Raw genomic sequence first — 16671 nt, 5'->3', positions numbered from 1 at the left:
ACGACATTCTGGTGGTAGCCCAATCAATTACAGAATTAACGCGACATCGCGATCAAGTATTACAAATTCTCGCCAATTTTGGTTGGCTGGTGAATGCTCAAAAGAGTCAATTAATACCATCTCGAAGAATGGAGTACCTGGGCCTAATATTCGATACACAAAAGGGACGGATCTTCTTACCCAATCGCAAGGTGGCCGAACTGATGGCTTGTATCGACAGCATAATGAGTGCTCCTGCACTATCAGCAAGAGACTGCATGACACTTCTAGGAATGTTTACGGCAGCGACCCCCGCAGTACCTTGGGCAAGATTCCATGCAAGAGCTTTTCAGACGTCATTCCTTTGTCAGTGGGATGGCGCATCCTTAGATCAGAGGATCAGGTTGCCAACTCGAATCCGCCAGAACCTAGTATGGTGGAGTTCACCGGACAGCCTGTCGCAAGGCATGCCCCTCAGCCCAGGGGAGTGGATAACAATAACTTCGGATGCCAGTCTCCGGGGCTGGGGGGCCCACTGCCTCGGCAGGCAGATTCAGGGCAGATGGCAAACAATCGAGACAAGACACTCCAATCTCCTGGAGTTGCAAGCAGCCTTCCTAGCCCTGCGTGCTTTCGAAGACTTGATTCAAGGAGCCCAAGTCCAACTAAGGTTGGACAATCAAACGGCAGTCTCCTACATAGCCCGACAAGGAGGAACCAGAAGCCTCTCTTTACTGCAATTGACAACCAGGATTTTTGTCTGGGCCGAGACACGGCTGGAGGCCCTGACAGCGATCTACATTCCAGGCAGACAGAACATCCTTGCAGATCAGCTGAGTCGGAATTTCCCTACCAGCAGCGAGTGGGCGGTCAACAGATGCTACCTGGAACCAATTTTCGCCGAATGGGGAACACCCTCCGTGGATCTAATGGCAACATCAGAGAATGCACAGCTGCCAAAATTTGTAACAAGGTTCAAGAACCACAAAGCGATAGCACAAGATGCATTCTCAATTCCATGGACGTTCCCACTAGTATACATCTTCCCTCCGTTTCCACTCATTTTGAAGACATTATTGAAAATCGCAAAAGAGGGGACACATGCCATCCTCATACTACCCTTCTGGCCTCGAAGACCCTGGTTTCCATTGCTATTACAGATGGCGGCAGCCCCGCCAATAGCGCTGCCCCTGAAGAAAGACCTATTGAAACGGGGACAGTGGACACATCAGAATCCAGGGAGGCTGCAACTAGCGGCTTGGCTCTTGAATCGGCCAGATTGCGGTCGCAGGGACTCTCCGAGGAAGTAATCACCACATTATTGAGGGCAAGGAAGGCATCTACAAATTCTACATATACAAGAGTGTGGGAGAGATTTGTAACCTTTGCTACAGAACGGGCCTTTTCCCCGTCCATGCCAGAGATCAAGAATGTACTAAGCTTCTTGCAAACAGCCCTAGAAGTGGGCTTGGCCTACAATACAATCAAAGTACAAGTGTCTGCATTATCAGCATTCACAGGTCACAGGTGGGCAGAAGAACCCCTAATAAGACAATTCCTCAAAGCGACAATGAGAATACAGCCTCCGAGAAAGAACCTCTTCCCAACTTGGGACTTGGGCATAGTGCTAAAAGCCCTGCTCCAACCTCCGTTCGTCCCCACCGAGACATGCCCCTTGTGGTTCTTAACATCAAAAATAGCCTTTCTTACAGCTATCACATCAGCCAGAAGGGTTTCTGAACTAGCAGCCTTTTCTTGCAGACAGCCATTTTGTCTTGTTCTGGCAGACAAAGTTATCCTGCGGCCCTCACCAGCCTTAATATCTAAGGTAGTCTCGGAGTTCCACTTAAATTGGGAATCGATCCTACCAAGTTTTCACACAACCACCAGAACAGACAGATGAGCTAGACCTGAGGCCACTAGATATGGTCAGCTTATTTGCGACATACCTACAACGCACCCAGCAAATACGAAAGTCAGATGGCCTATTTATTCTGCCAGCAGGTCCTAGAAGAGAGGAAGCTGCATCAGCAAGACTCATATCGACTTGGATTACCAGGACAATTAACCTGGCATACAAGCAACAGGGCCTAGCTCCTCCACAAATATTACGTGCGCACTCAACTAGAGGTGTGGCGACCTCATAGACAGCACTCGCCAAAGTGTCGGTGGAGGAAATATGCAAGACAGCCAGCTGGAGCTCCTGTGGGACCTTCGCCAGACACTATAACTTGGACGTGATGTCAACCAATACAACAAGATTTGGAACGGCAGTAGTGACGGCACCTTTACAAACGAAATAAAGTCTATTCATAGAGCATTAAAAAGGACTGTTCTTTTATGTCATTATCCCGCCCTACATAGCTAGGTAAATCCCAGGTGTGCTGACGTGGGGCTGGCCAGGAAAATGGAAAATTGTTACCAATACTTACCGTAATTTTCCTTTCCTGGCCAGTCCTCACGTCAGCACAACCTTGGAACCCTCCCTAAGTGGCCTGTCACCGCTAAATACAGAACAAGAGGGAATGGGAGGGCCCTCTTTTATAAGCTAGGATAAGGGTGGTCCTGAGGGTTCGCAGGAGGAGCAAACCCAGGTGTGCTGACGTGAGGACTGGCCAGGAAAGGAAAATTACGGTAAGTATTGGTAACAATTTTCCATTATTGTTACCAAATTAGATTTGAACTAAGAAATCCAAGGCTTTTGGCATCCAAAGCCAGCACACCAACATGACGCTCCACAGGCTCTAGCCAGCAAAACATCTTCTCTATAGAACTATATACCAAATACAACATGATGAGAACAAGTGAAAAATATTTGGTGACTCATGAAACCTAAAAACAGGTTTTTGGCACACAGATCTGAACACACAACCACGAAGCTGCAAGATGAGCGCTCTACACGTTGAGCTACATCAAAAACGCAGCCATTTGCTCAGCAGACCTTTCTATTTTCCAGGTCTTCATAAATGCAGTGCTCATTTTATTGGCCGAAAATTAGTGCTGGGTTAGAGATTTACTAACCAGTAAAGCAAAAAGTAAGGGGTGCAGCTTCCAAAATTAGACGCCAGTGGTGGCTACCATTATTTTTTTTATGATCCTGGCAGGTTATCTTTTTGGGTACAAGCCCAGATAGAAAGCATCCACATGGACATTGGATGCAAAGCACATCCAGAAGTTGAATTTATATTGGCCAACAACATTGCTCCCCTGGCAGAAAGCTATTGGCATGAGTGCCTAGTCCAGGCCAATAAATTAATGTGACCGTTCAGATAAAAAAGGAAATAAAGTCTTGAAAAAAAAAAAGATTTTTGTTTACCTGCAAAGTAAATGCATACTAGCACATTATGTGACACTTACCTGCAAAAGAAGCCCACGTTGTCCCCGCTGGAGGCCGCATCCATCTTCCCCCGTCTTCCTTCGGGGTCTGCGGACTCCGGCTGTGCTACTGGCCTGACCTGTGTGACTTTATTCCTGCAACATGAGTGTGGGAGCCGCTGGTAATGGCACAGAGCTCTGAAGAAATGGCATGGGCGGCCTTCCTATTAGTAATGGGGAATATCTGAATATATTGCATGGGGCAATTCCTGTACTAATGGGAAATATCTGAATATATAGCATGGGACAATTCCTGTACTAATGGGGAATATCTGAATATATAGCATGGGGCAATTCCTGTACTAATAGGGAATATCTGAATATATAGCATGGGACAATTCCTGTACTAATGGGGAATATCTGAATATATAGCATGGGACAATTCCTGTACTAATGGGGAATATCTGAATATATAGCATGGGGCAATTCCTGTACGAATACGTAATATATGAATATATAGCATGGGGCAATTCCTATACTAATGGGCCATTAGTATAGGAATTGCCCCATGCTTTATATCCATATATTACCTATTAGTACAGGAATTGTCCCATGCTATATATTCAGATATTCCCCATTAGTACAGGAATTGTCCCATGCAATATATTCTCAGATATTCCCCATTAGTACAAAAATTGTCCAATGCAAGCACACCAGATAAACTTGGATGGATGGACTTCTGCCTAGGTCTTCTTACTTATTACCTATTAGTACAGGAATTGCCCCATGCAATATATTCAGATATTCCCCATTAGTACAGGAATTGCCCCATGCAATATATTCAGATATTCCCCATTAGTACAGGAATTGCCCTATGCAATATATTCAGATATTCCCCATTATTAATATACTAATTACTATATATGAATATATAGCATGGGACAATTCCTGTACTAATAGGTAATATTTGGATATATAGCATGGGACAATTCCTGTACTAATAGGTAATATATGAATATATATAACATGGGACAATTCCTGTACTAATAGGTAGTATATGAATATATAGCATGGGACAATTCCTGTATTAATAGGTAATATATGAATATATAGCATGGGACAATTCCTGTACAAATACGTAATATATGAATATATTGCATGGGGCAATTCCTGTACAAATAGGTCATATATAAATATATATAGCATGGGACAATTTCTGTACTAATAGGTAATATATGAATATATAGCATGGGACAATTCCTGTACTAATAGGTAATATATGAATATATAGCATGGGACAATTCCTGTACGAATAGGTAATATATGAATATATAGCATGGGACAATTCCTGTACTAATAGGTAATATATGAATATATAGCATGGGACAATTCCTGTACTAATAGGTCATATATAAATATATATAGCATGGGACAATTCCTGTACTAATAGGTAATATATGAATATATAGCATGGGACAATTCCTGTACAAATAGGTCATATATAAATATATATAGCATGGGACAATTCCTGTACTAATAGGTAATATATGAATATATAGCATGGGACAATTCCTGTACGAATACGTAATATATGAATATATAGCATGGGACAATTCCTGTACTAATAGGTAATATATGAATATATAGCATGGGACAATTCCTGTACTAATAGGTAATATATGGATATATAGCATGGGACAATTCCTGTACTAATAGGTAATATATGGAGATATAGCATGGGGCAATTCCTGTACTAATAGGTAATATATGGATATATAGCATGGGACAATTCCTGTACTAATAGGTAATATATGGATATATAGCATGGGACAATTCCTGTACGAATAGGTAATATATGGAGATATAGCATGGGGCAAAATGTGGATTATTTGAAGGGGTGACTATGAATACTTCTTCAAGGCACTGTGCCTTGATTACTGAAGGCCCCTTTCACACCTGTGTGACCTGAAAGTTATGCAATTTTTTGCCACGAAGCAATGCCTATTACATTTTTCATTTTGCGCCCCCCCCCAAAAACAAAGCCGCCACTACCTATAGGTACAAACAGTACTCAGGAGTTTACAACTACTTTAACACAGATCTCTGCAATGCCCGATGAACATATGGGCTTTCCAATCTGAACATACAATATTTCACAAAAGTGAGTACACCCCTCACATGTTTGTAAATATTTTATTCTATCTTTTCATGTGACAACACTGAAGAAATGACACTTTGCTACAATGTAAAGTAGTGAGTGTACAGATTGTATAACAGTGTAAATTTGCTGTCCCCTCCAAATAATTTAACACACAACCATTAACCACTTTAAGACTGCAAGGATTTGCCCCCTTGCTGACCAGGCCCTATTTTGCGATTCAGCACTGCATTCCTTTAAACGGACAATTGCGCGGTCGTGCGGCACTGTACCCAAATAAAATGGAAGTCCTTTTTTTCCCACAAAAAGAGCTTTCTTTTGGTGGTATTTGATCACCTGTGCTATTTTTATTTTTTGCGTTATAAACAAAAAAAGAGCGACAATTTTGAAAAAAAAAAAAAAAAACAATATTTTTCACATTCTGCTATAGGACATTCCCAAAAAAAAAATGTAAAAATAAATTTTTTTTAACGTTTTAGGCCAATTTGTTTTCTGCTGCATATTTTTGGTAAAAAAAAAAAAAAAATCGCAATAAGCGTATTTTGATTGGTTTGCGCAAAAGTTATTGCGTTTACTAACAAAGGGAAAGATTTATGTCATTTTTTTTTTTTTTTTTTTTTTTACTAGTAATGGCGGTGATCCCGCAAAAAAAAAAAAAAAAATCGCAGATTGCCGCCATTACTAGTAAAAAAAAACCCAAAACAATAAAAATGACATAAATCTTTCCCATAGTTAGTAGACACAATAACTTTTGCGCAAACCAATCAAAATACGCTTATTTTTACCAAAAATATGTAGCCGGAAACAAATTGGCCCAAAATGTTAAAAAAATAGATTTTTAAATTTTAATTTTTTTTTTTTGGGGAATTTCCTATAGCAGAATGTGAAAATCATTGTTTTTATTTTTTTAAATTGTCGCTCTTTTTTAGTTTATAGAGCAAAAAATAAAAATCGCACAGGTGATCAAATACCACCAAAAGAAAGCTCTATATGTGGGGAAAAAAGGACGTTAATTTTATTTGGGTACAGCGTCGCACAACCGCGCAACTGTCCGTTAACCACTTAAGCCCCGGAAAATTTTACCCCCTTTCCGACCAGGGGGTATTTTGCGATTCGGCACTGCGTGACTTTAACGGACAATTGCGCGGTCGTGCGACGCTGTACCTAAACGAATTTGACGTCCTTTTTTTCCCACAAACAGAGCTTTCTTTTGGTGGTATTTGATCACCGGTGCGATTTTTTGATCACGCGCTATAAACAAAAAAATAGCGTCAATTTTGCAAAAAAAACAATATTTTTCACATTTTTTTATATGAGATTCCCCCCCCCAAAAAAATGTAAAAATCAAAATTTTTTAACATTTTCGGTCAATTTGTTTTATGCTACCTATGTTTGGTAAAAAACGTATTTTGATTGGTTTGCGCAAAAGTTATCGCGTTTACTAACAAAGGGAAAGATTTTTGTCATTTTTGTTGTTTTTTTTTTAACGCGTAATGGCGGCGATCTGCGATTTTTTTTTTGCGGTACTGCGACATTGCGGCGGACAGATCGGACCCTTGACTGACATTTTTGACACTTTTGGGGTTACCAGTGACATTTCTACAGTAATCAGTGCTATACATATGCACTGTTACTGTAAAATTACACTGGCAGTGAAGGGGTTAACTTTATTTGAGAGGGAGGGGCTATGTGTGTCCCTAGGGGCGTGATTCTAACTGTGATTGGCTGTGGCTTTAGCTGTAGTTACACTGATCAACGGTCCTACATAGTAGAACCGAATGATCAGTGTTTCTACACAGGCGAGAATGACAGGCGGCTTGTTTACATTAGCCGCCTGCCTTTCTCCCTCTCTCCCGCCGATCGCCGAGTGAGCGGCGGACATCGGGTCCGCCGGTCACAAGCGCGGGGGGGGGGGGTCCGTGACCGCGCGGGAGCACGCCGCCGGCGGCGCGCGCTCGCTCCCCAGAGCCTCACAGGCTAGTGACGTATATATACGTCACTTTGCCTGTGAGGGGCTGACCTTCGCAGTATATTTACTTGCGGCGGTCGGCAAGTGGTTAAAATAACGCAGTGCCGAATTGCAAAATAGGGCCTGGTCATTAAGGGGGCAAATCCTTCCGGTCCAGAAGTGGTTAAAAGGGATTATGCTGTGGACCTCCAATATTATTTTTTACATATACCACACGGAGAATATCTGAGAATATAATATAATATAATAATATAAAATATAATAATAAATATAAAATTATATATATATATATATATATATATAATAAAATATATATATAAGAATATCTAAGGACGAGGATTGGAGAGGACGTATTACAGCATATGTGAAGCCGTAGCCAAGGAATTGTATTTCACGCTATAATTGTATAGCAGTAAGGCGAGCGGCTTGAACACTGAAAGGTGTCACCCACACTGAAGATCTGCACTTTGTTGCATTGTGGTCACCGGATTGAGCCCCTTCATTCATCCAGCTACTGACATCAGTCACTGTTTTGTTGCGGCACATTTATTCATTTATTTTTGCATTGGTATTTATTTGCACCCGTTGTCACCTGTAAAAGCACTTTTGCACTTTGACAGATCTAGTCACCGCTGTTTTATTTGATTTATTCACGTCGCACCTTAGGCGAAGAAGATCGCATTAATATCACCTTTATATTTTGCTTATCTATACATTGTTATTTATTCTTGGTTTGTATTGATTATTTATTTGTAGCATCCTCCTAGGTAGGTGCTAGGCAAACGCATCTATTGCTCCTTCTGCCCATTAGGGTGCCTGATCTGTTAGGTTGGCCGTTGCATGTCTCCAGGTGTGATTCACTGGGTCTGAGGGAGTGTCCCCACTGCATCCAATGAGGGAGCTCGTTGGACAGTGGAGGAAACCCAGCCAGTGACACATCAGGTTTTATGGCAGTCCCAGTGGGAAGGCACCACCGCAGTGCATCCTGGGATTGACCATAAATACTGAGGGGACATGCGACAGGGCGTCTTTGGCGGGAGGCACAGAGTCCCAGGAGGAGGTGGACGGCTGCCTCTCCTCCTGCAGGTGTGAGGAAGGTGGTCTTAGGCAAGTCGGCCTAGTGAACCCGGTGTGGAGCCGAGCTGCAGAAGATCCAGCGGAGCTGCTGGCAGAGTCTCTCGGGAAAAACAGTGTCCAAGAGATTTTCCAAAGGGTCGGCCCAGGAAGGGGGGCCACTCCAAAGAAGTCAGAGGACCAAGGAGCCAGCTCACACAGAGAGTGATACAGGAAAGGGGGTGCCGTGTAGAGAACCCTGAAGAATAGGAACAAAGGGGGTGCCAGGAAGGGGGGCCACTCCAATGAAGTCAGGGGGATCAAGGAGCTAGCCCACGCGGGAAGCGTTACAGTAAAGGGGGTGCCGTGTAGAGAACCCTGAAGTATAGGAACAAAGGGGGTGCCAGGAAGGGGGGCCACTCCAATGAAGTCAGGGGGATCAAGGAGCTAGCTCACACAGAGAGTGATACAGGAAAGGGGGTGCCGTGTAGAGAACCCTGAAGAATAGGAACAAAGGGGGTGCCAGGAAGGGGGGCCACTCCAATGAAATCAGGGGGATCACGGAGCTAGCTCACGCAGGAAGCATTATAGTAAAGGGGGTGCCGTGTAGAGAACCCTGAAGAATAGGAACCAAGTGGGTGCCATGAAGGGCCCTGAAGATTGTTCTGCAGTACAGTACAGCGTATCAAAAACAGTTCATTAACTACTACTTCACTGCTACTGACAAGGTGAAGCAGCGGCCTTGCCGCACTCAGTATTTTCTAGTCGTCCCAGCAAATTGTGCATAGTTCATGCAAGTTGGAGTATCCCACTCATTCCCTTCTCCCATCCAAGTTCTCAATAAAAACACAAAAACCAAAGCTCCTAGAATGTTTCCTGACTGAGCCAACACACTTTGAAAATGCTGAACTGTCATGTTGTTGCTAATGGTAACCCAGGGGAACCCATAACCAGCAGCTCCCAAGGGAGTAGCGTTACATATTTATTTATTCATCACAAGCACTCTATTCATCATTTTTCCCATGCATTGTGAACATTCACCACGTTAACATTTGCACAGTCATTTTGCACCATTCAGCAATATAGCCAAATAGCGCTGCACCCCATTGGACATAAATCGATGGATTGCTACTTACACCAGTGAGACCGTCCTCTCCTCAGAGGCGACCTTCTCACCATATTATCTCTAACTGCACATTCTTGTAGAAATTCTCTTCAATCCCGGCCCTCTCAGGGCACACTTGACTCTATGTTCCATTGTTATTCCTGAAACAGATAACAATTAGACCGTGCCAAGCTAACTATCTAATGCCTAGTACACACGCAACAATTTTCCGCCGACCGGTCGTCCGTCTTTTGTCCAGAGTGGTGTTTTGTTGGTTGGAATGTGCCTAGACTGCACTGGACTTTTGTCGACCGACAAAATTCTACTACAGAAGTGATGTCATGTGTTGGTTTGCTTTCTTTGTGTTCTTTCTTCTCTGACCATGCCCAGTCTTGCTCATAAGATTTTTCCCTGTCGAAATCTGTACTGACTGCACGAAAATCGGACGTGTTTTGACGGAGGACAAAAATTTTATAGCCTGCACACCAGATTTTTTTCGGCCTGAAAAGTCGGAGTCGGTTGTCGGAAGCATCATATTAACAAGCCGAAAATCGGCAGATCGGTCGTCGGACGAAAATTCCCTGCCGAATTTCGACGCGTGTGTACGAGGCTTCACACTTTCATTTCAATTCTCTCCAAGAATCATTTTGGGGAATAAATAATAAGCACAGTCCCTTCTCGGCACTAGGACACTGACTCTCTTTGTATTATAGTCAGACCCACAAGTTCAGAATAAAGACATGCAGAGTCCACCCGACTGGTGTTCACAGTGTCCTTTCCTTCTGTAACACCAAGGCAACACGTCTTCTTCTGCGACAAGCAATATTGATGGAGCCTGAGCAAGCTTGTCCAACTTGTGAGTTTTGTATATCTCTTCGAGGGATCCCTCACACTGGCATCCCTCCTCTGAAGAGACCATGAGTCACTACCTCCTCCTCGAGGCAGTAATTCATATAAAGGTCTCTCAACTGGCCCACTGGCCCAACAGGATCTTCACAAAGTGTCCTTTGAATAAAGTATCTTTGTAAAGGAACCCTCTTCTTCTGTACTCTTTGCTACTGGCCCGTTGGCCCAAGTTTCTTCGCAAAGTGTCCCTTGACATGTTCCAATGAGTGATCCTGGCACATTGGCTCAAAGGATCTTGATAGAACATTTGGTAAGGATGGCTTCTGATAACAACTGAAGCATGACACTAATGCCTCGTTTCCACTGAGCGGAACGGTTCGGGGCGGTACAGTTTGGAAGGGTTAGAATGGTCCGGTCTATTCAGGTGAGCGTTTCCACTGCAAGTCGGGCCACCAGGGGCCATGCTGGGTTTACACCAAATAAGGTGTTTGTTTTGAGCTCTCATTTGACGTGAGCATTGAAGTTTTCCTGTCCGCCAATCAGTGGAATCTATCGTGTGATGCCAGTAGCTCCGCCCTAACCATACCGTACCATTTCCTATGGCCCTACATCTGAAGGAGGATCAGGAATGGTGCGGTTTGGTTTGGTTGTATGGGCCACTTTCATAATGGAAACACTCAAATTAGCGTACCGAACCGACCCAAACCGATCCGATCAGTGGAAACGAGGCATTAGTGACTAATGAAGTCCTCTGGACTGTTGTGAGTTAGAGGGTCGACCCTCTTTTGATGGTACTACACAGTGGTAGCAGTTCTGCTGACTCCCAATCCCTTTTGCAAGGATAGAAGGGAAAGGGGGAAACATGAGAATAGGGTTTTTAACCCCAAAAACAACTTGAACTTTGAACATAACTGAAACTTCGGGCTCTCCAGCCCCTTTTCTTCTCAAAGAACTGTTGGGCTAGCCAGCCTCGTAACAGCAATGTCTCTACAGGGCTGGGATCCTGCACCCTTAACCACTTACCGACCGCTCACATGGATACTACTGCGGCAAAGTGGCTCGATTCCGTCCAGCGACGTAGACCTACGTCGCTGGACTCCTCCCCTTGTGGGGGGCGCGCGCGCCGCCAGAGGCTCGCTCCCGCTGTATTCAGTCACAGCGGGTGTCGGGCCAGGGGAGGAGCGGCGGTGATCACCACTGCTCTTCCCCGATCGTCGGGGATCGAGTGTGGAGATCCGCCCGCTTGTGTAAACAAAGCGGGCGGATCTCCTAAGTGACAGGCAGGGTCAGATTGCAGGGTTCAGCATAGCTGAACCTGCGATCTGTCCTTGTGTCACTCAGTCACCCCCCCCCCCCCCACACACGTAAGTAAGCACCAGGCATACATTAACCCCTTGATCACCAATAAAAATTAACCCCTTCCCTGCCAGTGTAATTTTTACAGTAACAGTGCATATGTATAGCACTGATTACTGTAGTAATGTCACTGGTACCCCCAAAAGTGTCAAAAATGTCAGTCAAGGGTCCGATCTGTCCGCCACAATGTCGAAGTCCCGCAAAAAAAAAAAAAAAAAAAGCAGATCGCCGCCATTACTCGTTAAAAAAAAAAAGACAAAAATCTTTCCCTTAGTTAGTAAACGCAATAACTTTTGCGCAAACCAATCAAAATACGCTTTTTGTGATTTTATTTACCAAACATAGGTAGCATAAAACAAATTGGCCTAAAATGTTAAAAAAAAATTGATTTTTACATTTTTTTTTTGGGGAATTTCATATAAAACGTGAATGTGAAAAATATTGTTATTTTTTTCAAAATTGTCGCTCTTTTTTTGTATATAGCGCAAAAAGTAAAAATCGCACAGGTGATCAAATACCACCAAAAGAAAGCTCTATTTGTGGGGGAAAAAAGAACAAATTTAATTTGGGTACAGCATCGCACGACCGCGCAATTGTCCGTTAAAGTAACGCAGTGCCGAATCGCAAAATATGGCCTGGTCAGGAATGGGGTAAAATCTTCCGGTCTTAAAGCGGTTAAAAATACGCTCATTGAGAATTTTTTTGTCAAAGACATGTAGCTAAATACATTTTGGCCTAAATATATGACAAAAATTGAATATATTGGATATTTTTTAACTGTCAAAGTAGAAAAATATTGTTATCTTTTCAAAATTGTCGCATTTTTTTTTTAATATCGCAAAAAATGAAAAGCGCAGAGGTGATCAAATACCACCAAAAGAAAGCTCTGTTTGTGGGGAAAAAAAGGACGTAAATTTAGTTTGGGTACGGCATTGCATGACCGCGCAATTGTCAGTTAAAGTCGCACAGTGCCGAATCGCAAAAGTGGCCTGGACGTAGGACAGCAAAATCCTCCGGTGGTAAAGTGGTTAACAATAGTGATCGGGATGAGGGATCCAAACAACCTTCCCTTTAGGGTCCTAGACATGGATAGACCAAGCCTGGCCTGTTCCCTTTGGGCGGCGAACCTCCACACGATCTAGATGGCCCGCCCTGAGTTCCAATTCGTCTTCACAGAACAAAAGGCGGTCCACAGCTCAGGCCTCTCCTTGTTCCGATATGGTTTGGGGATGTATAGGAACTCCCAAATTGCCTCGTCACACCACTCTTCTCTCTTGGCCTCTGTCTCCTGCATAATCTCCCTGGGAGCGTAGGGGTAATCGTACCCAAACTCCAAGGCCACCTTCCTCTGAATAAGACGCTGGCATCTTGAGAACCAGGGGAGGGTCTGCCTGTTTCCTCTCCCAGTTGGGTCTCTTTTCTCCTAAAGAGTTTGGCAAAGGACTCGTTCTTATCCCAAGCCCGGCTGTAGGCACAAGGTGGGGACAAATCTGGGACCTTGTAGCATAGGCCTCACAGAACCCCAAGTTCTTGGCACACTGAATGCGTACCACAGACTTCCATGTCTCCTCTGGGACTTACAGAGCTGCTCCTTTCATCTGCTTCCCAGTCCCACTCCGGCTCTTCCTCCGACTTCCACACATCTATTTCTTCTTCCAAGGACCCGAACCGATGCTGGAAGCTGGGTGACCCAACATCAATGGCTCCGACCTCCTCTCCACTGGACACACTGGATGCCTCTCTCCTGGGGGGCCCATTGGTTCCCCTCTGCCTTAGTGAAAGTCATGGGTTCTGCCTGTGCAGGTATTGCTGGCCCTCCTCCTGGCCGCGACTCGGCCTGTACCATCTGGGTACACTTCACCTCCGAGGTGTGAGTCTCCTTGGTCTGGCATATGGCAGTGTAGGTCTGCACCACTGGTCCCGGCTCCAGCAGCACTCTCAACACTCCCCGTCCTCTGCCCACAGGGATCCCAGCAACTCCTGAGTGAATCCTGTCTTCCAGCTCACACTCAGCTTCCTGGGCTGACATTCACTCTGCACCGCCTGCACAGGCAAGTCACCGCAATGTCCGCACTGACTCCAGGCCTCCACCCGCATAGAAACATTCCAGCATCGGCTACATACCAGCCTGAGATGCTCCTTGTCTCCTCTGCTGCACAGCGCCAGTCTCCCAGTAGGCACCAACTGAACCAACTGAACTCCTGTGTCCCACAGGACCGACTTCGGTGATTCCATCAACTTTCCAGGCACTCCCGCCAACACGTGGGATAGCCCCTGCGCTCTGGCTCACTCCAGCATCCGCCATCTTGCTCCTCCACACACGTGTCTGCTCCTCAGCTACACCCGAAGGCGGAAGTGATGTCTCAGCTCTCTTCCTCCTCTCGGATTGGCAACCCCAGACTAGCTGACTCTCTGGCGGTGGCTCCACCTGTTAGCGCGCATTGAAAATATCTGCCTTTCTCGAGCAGTGTAGTAACCTCTTCACAGCTCCTACAACTCTGCTTAGCCAGCATGAATGTCACTGAGTAGCAGATTGCGCTCACCGACACACACACACATCTGTCCTTTCCGTCTGTACCTGGGCCTCAGCTGCACTTCTTTCTTCCCAAGCCAACTGACCTCCCATACTGTTTAGGAAAACTGTCCCGCTGTCATGAATTGCACGGTCAACACATTTCTTCACAGTAAATGTAGTGTGAACATGCACCAATCCCTGAGTCCCGGGTCACCACTCTCCTCATCCACACTTACACCGATTACTGTAAAGCAGACAGTCCTTTTGTAAAATACAGTCCATTTCTTCTTCATCAACTCTCCTGCATCTTACTTGAGAACACATACTGTTTCCTGGGTAAATGTCAGTTTGTTGCCCATAGCAATTACCGTTGCTAACTTGACTTGTCAGCACACTTTCACCGATCACTGTAGAGTAGACACTATCGTCTTCACTGACACTCCAGTACATTACTTGGGAGAGCATGGCGTTACTTGGCGGGATTTCTCAGCCGTTGCCACTAGCAACTGTTGCGATAACCCAAGGGTCAGGCCTACCGGGATACCGGGAAATTTCCCGGTAGGCCGGCAAGTACCCCCTGCCCTGGGGCTGCTAACACGTGAAAAAAAAAAATAGCCGCTTGGGAAGGCCCGTACACGTTCGGCTATTCCCGTGCAGATGTCGCATGCGCAGTGATGTGTTGGCGCTGGGCAGCGCCATTTTTAAATGTAAAGCGCCTTTTGTCCAAAAGGTAAGTGAGACTTCTCCTCAGGAGATGCAGTGCTGCGAGCATGGTACAGCCTGTACCATGCCCGCAGCACTGCATCTCCTACACTATGCCTGCAGCCCTGCATCTCTTATACCAGGTCCACAGCCCTGCATCTCTTGTACCATGTCCACAGCCCCTGCACCATGCCAGCAACCCTGCATCTCCTGCACCATGTCCGCAGCCCCTGCATCTCCTGCACCATGTCCGCAGCCCCTGCATCTCCTGCACCATGCCCGCAGCCCCTGCATCTCCTGCACCATGCCCGCAGCCCCTGCATCTCCTGCACCATGCCAGCAACCCTGCATCTCCTGCACCATGCCCGCAGCCCCTGCATCTCCTGCACCATGCCAGCAACCTTTCATCTCCTGCACCATATCCGCACCATATCTACTGTACCATGTCCGGAGCCCCTGCATTCCCTGTACCTTGCCCGCAGCCCCTGCACCCCCTGAACCATGCCCGCAGCCCTGCACCATGCCCGCAGCCCCTGCATCCCTTCCACCATGCCCGCAACCCCTGCACCATGCCCGCAGCCCTTGCATCTCCTGCACCATGCCCGCAGCCTCTGCATCTCCTGCACCATGTCTGCAGCCCCTGCATCTCTTGCACTATACCCAGAGCCCCTGCACCATGCCCGCAGCCCCTGCATTCCCTGCATCATGGCCGCAGCCCCTGCATTTCCTGCACCATGCCCGCAGCCCCTGCATCTTCTGCACCATGCCCGCAGCCCCTGCATCTCCTGCACCATGCCCGCAGCCCCTGCATCCCTTGCACTATGCCCAGAGCCCCTGCACCATGCCCGCAGCCCCTGCATCTCCTGCACCATGCCCGCAGCCCCTGCATCTCCTGCACCATGCCCACAGCCCCGCATTCGCTGCGGGCATGGTACAGAAGAATGCAGGGCTGTAGGCATGGTACAGTAGAATGCAGGGCTGCAGGCATGGTACAGGAGAATGCAGGGCTGCAGGCATGGTACAGGAGAATGCAGGGCTGCAGGCATGGTACAGGAGAATGCAGAGCTGCAAGCATGGTACAGAAGAATGCAGGGCTGTAGGCATGGTACAGGAGAATGCAAGGCTGCGGGCATGGTACAGGAGAATGCAGGGCTGCGGGCATGGTACAGGAGAATGCAAGCCTGCGGGCATGGTACAGGAGAATGCAAGCCTGCGGGCATGGTACAGGAGAATGCAAGCCTGCGGGCATGGTACAGGAGAATGCAGGGCTGCGGGCATAGTACAGGAGAATGCAGGGCTGCGGGCATGGTACAGGAGAATGCAGTGCTGAGGGCATGGTACAGAAGAATGCAGGGCTGTAGGCACGGTACAGAAGAATTCAGGGCTGTAGGCATGGTACTGAAGAATGCAGGGTGGCTGGCATGGTACAGTAGAATGCAGGGCTGCGGGCATGGTACAGAAGAATGCAGGGCTGTAGGCATGGTACAGGAGAATGCAAGGCTGCGGGCATGGTACAGGAGAATGCAGGGCTGCGGGCATGGTGCAGGAGAATGCGGGGCTGCGGGCATGGTGCAGGAGAATGCGGGGCTGCGGGCATGGTACAGGAGAATGCGGGGCTGCGGGCATGGTACAGGAGAATGCGGGGCTGTGGGCATGGTACAGGAGAATGCAGA

At 46.4% G+C, this 16671-nt stretch overlaps 1 protein-coding gene across 1 annotated transcript in view; it reads left to right on the top strand.

Annotated features, from left to right (window-relative positions):
• The window catches only part of MPP1 (MAGUK p55 scaffold protein 1), an 894076-nt gene that overhangs the window by 494688 nt on the left and 382717 nt on the right, over positions 1–16671 (top strand). The gene's annotated exons all lie outside the window — the stretch shown is intronic.

This window comes from Pelophylax lessonae, assembly GCF_965119305.1.
Source record: "Pelophylax lessonae genome assembly, chromosome: 7".
Taxonomy (NCBI): Eukaryota; Metazoa; Chordata; class Amphibia; order Anura; family Ranidae; genus Pelophylax; species Pelophylax lessonae.
This window is presented reverse-complemented; position numbering and strand designations above follow the sequence as displayed.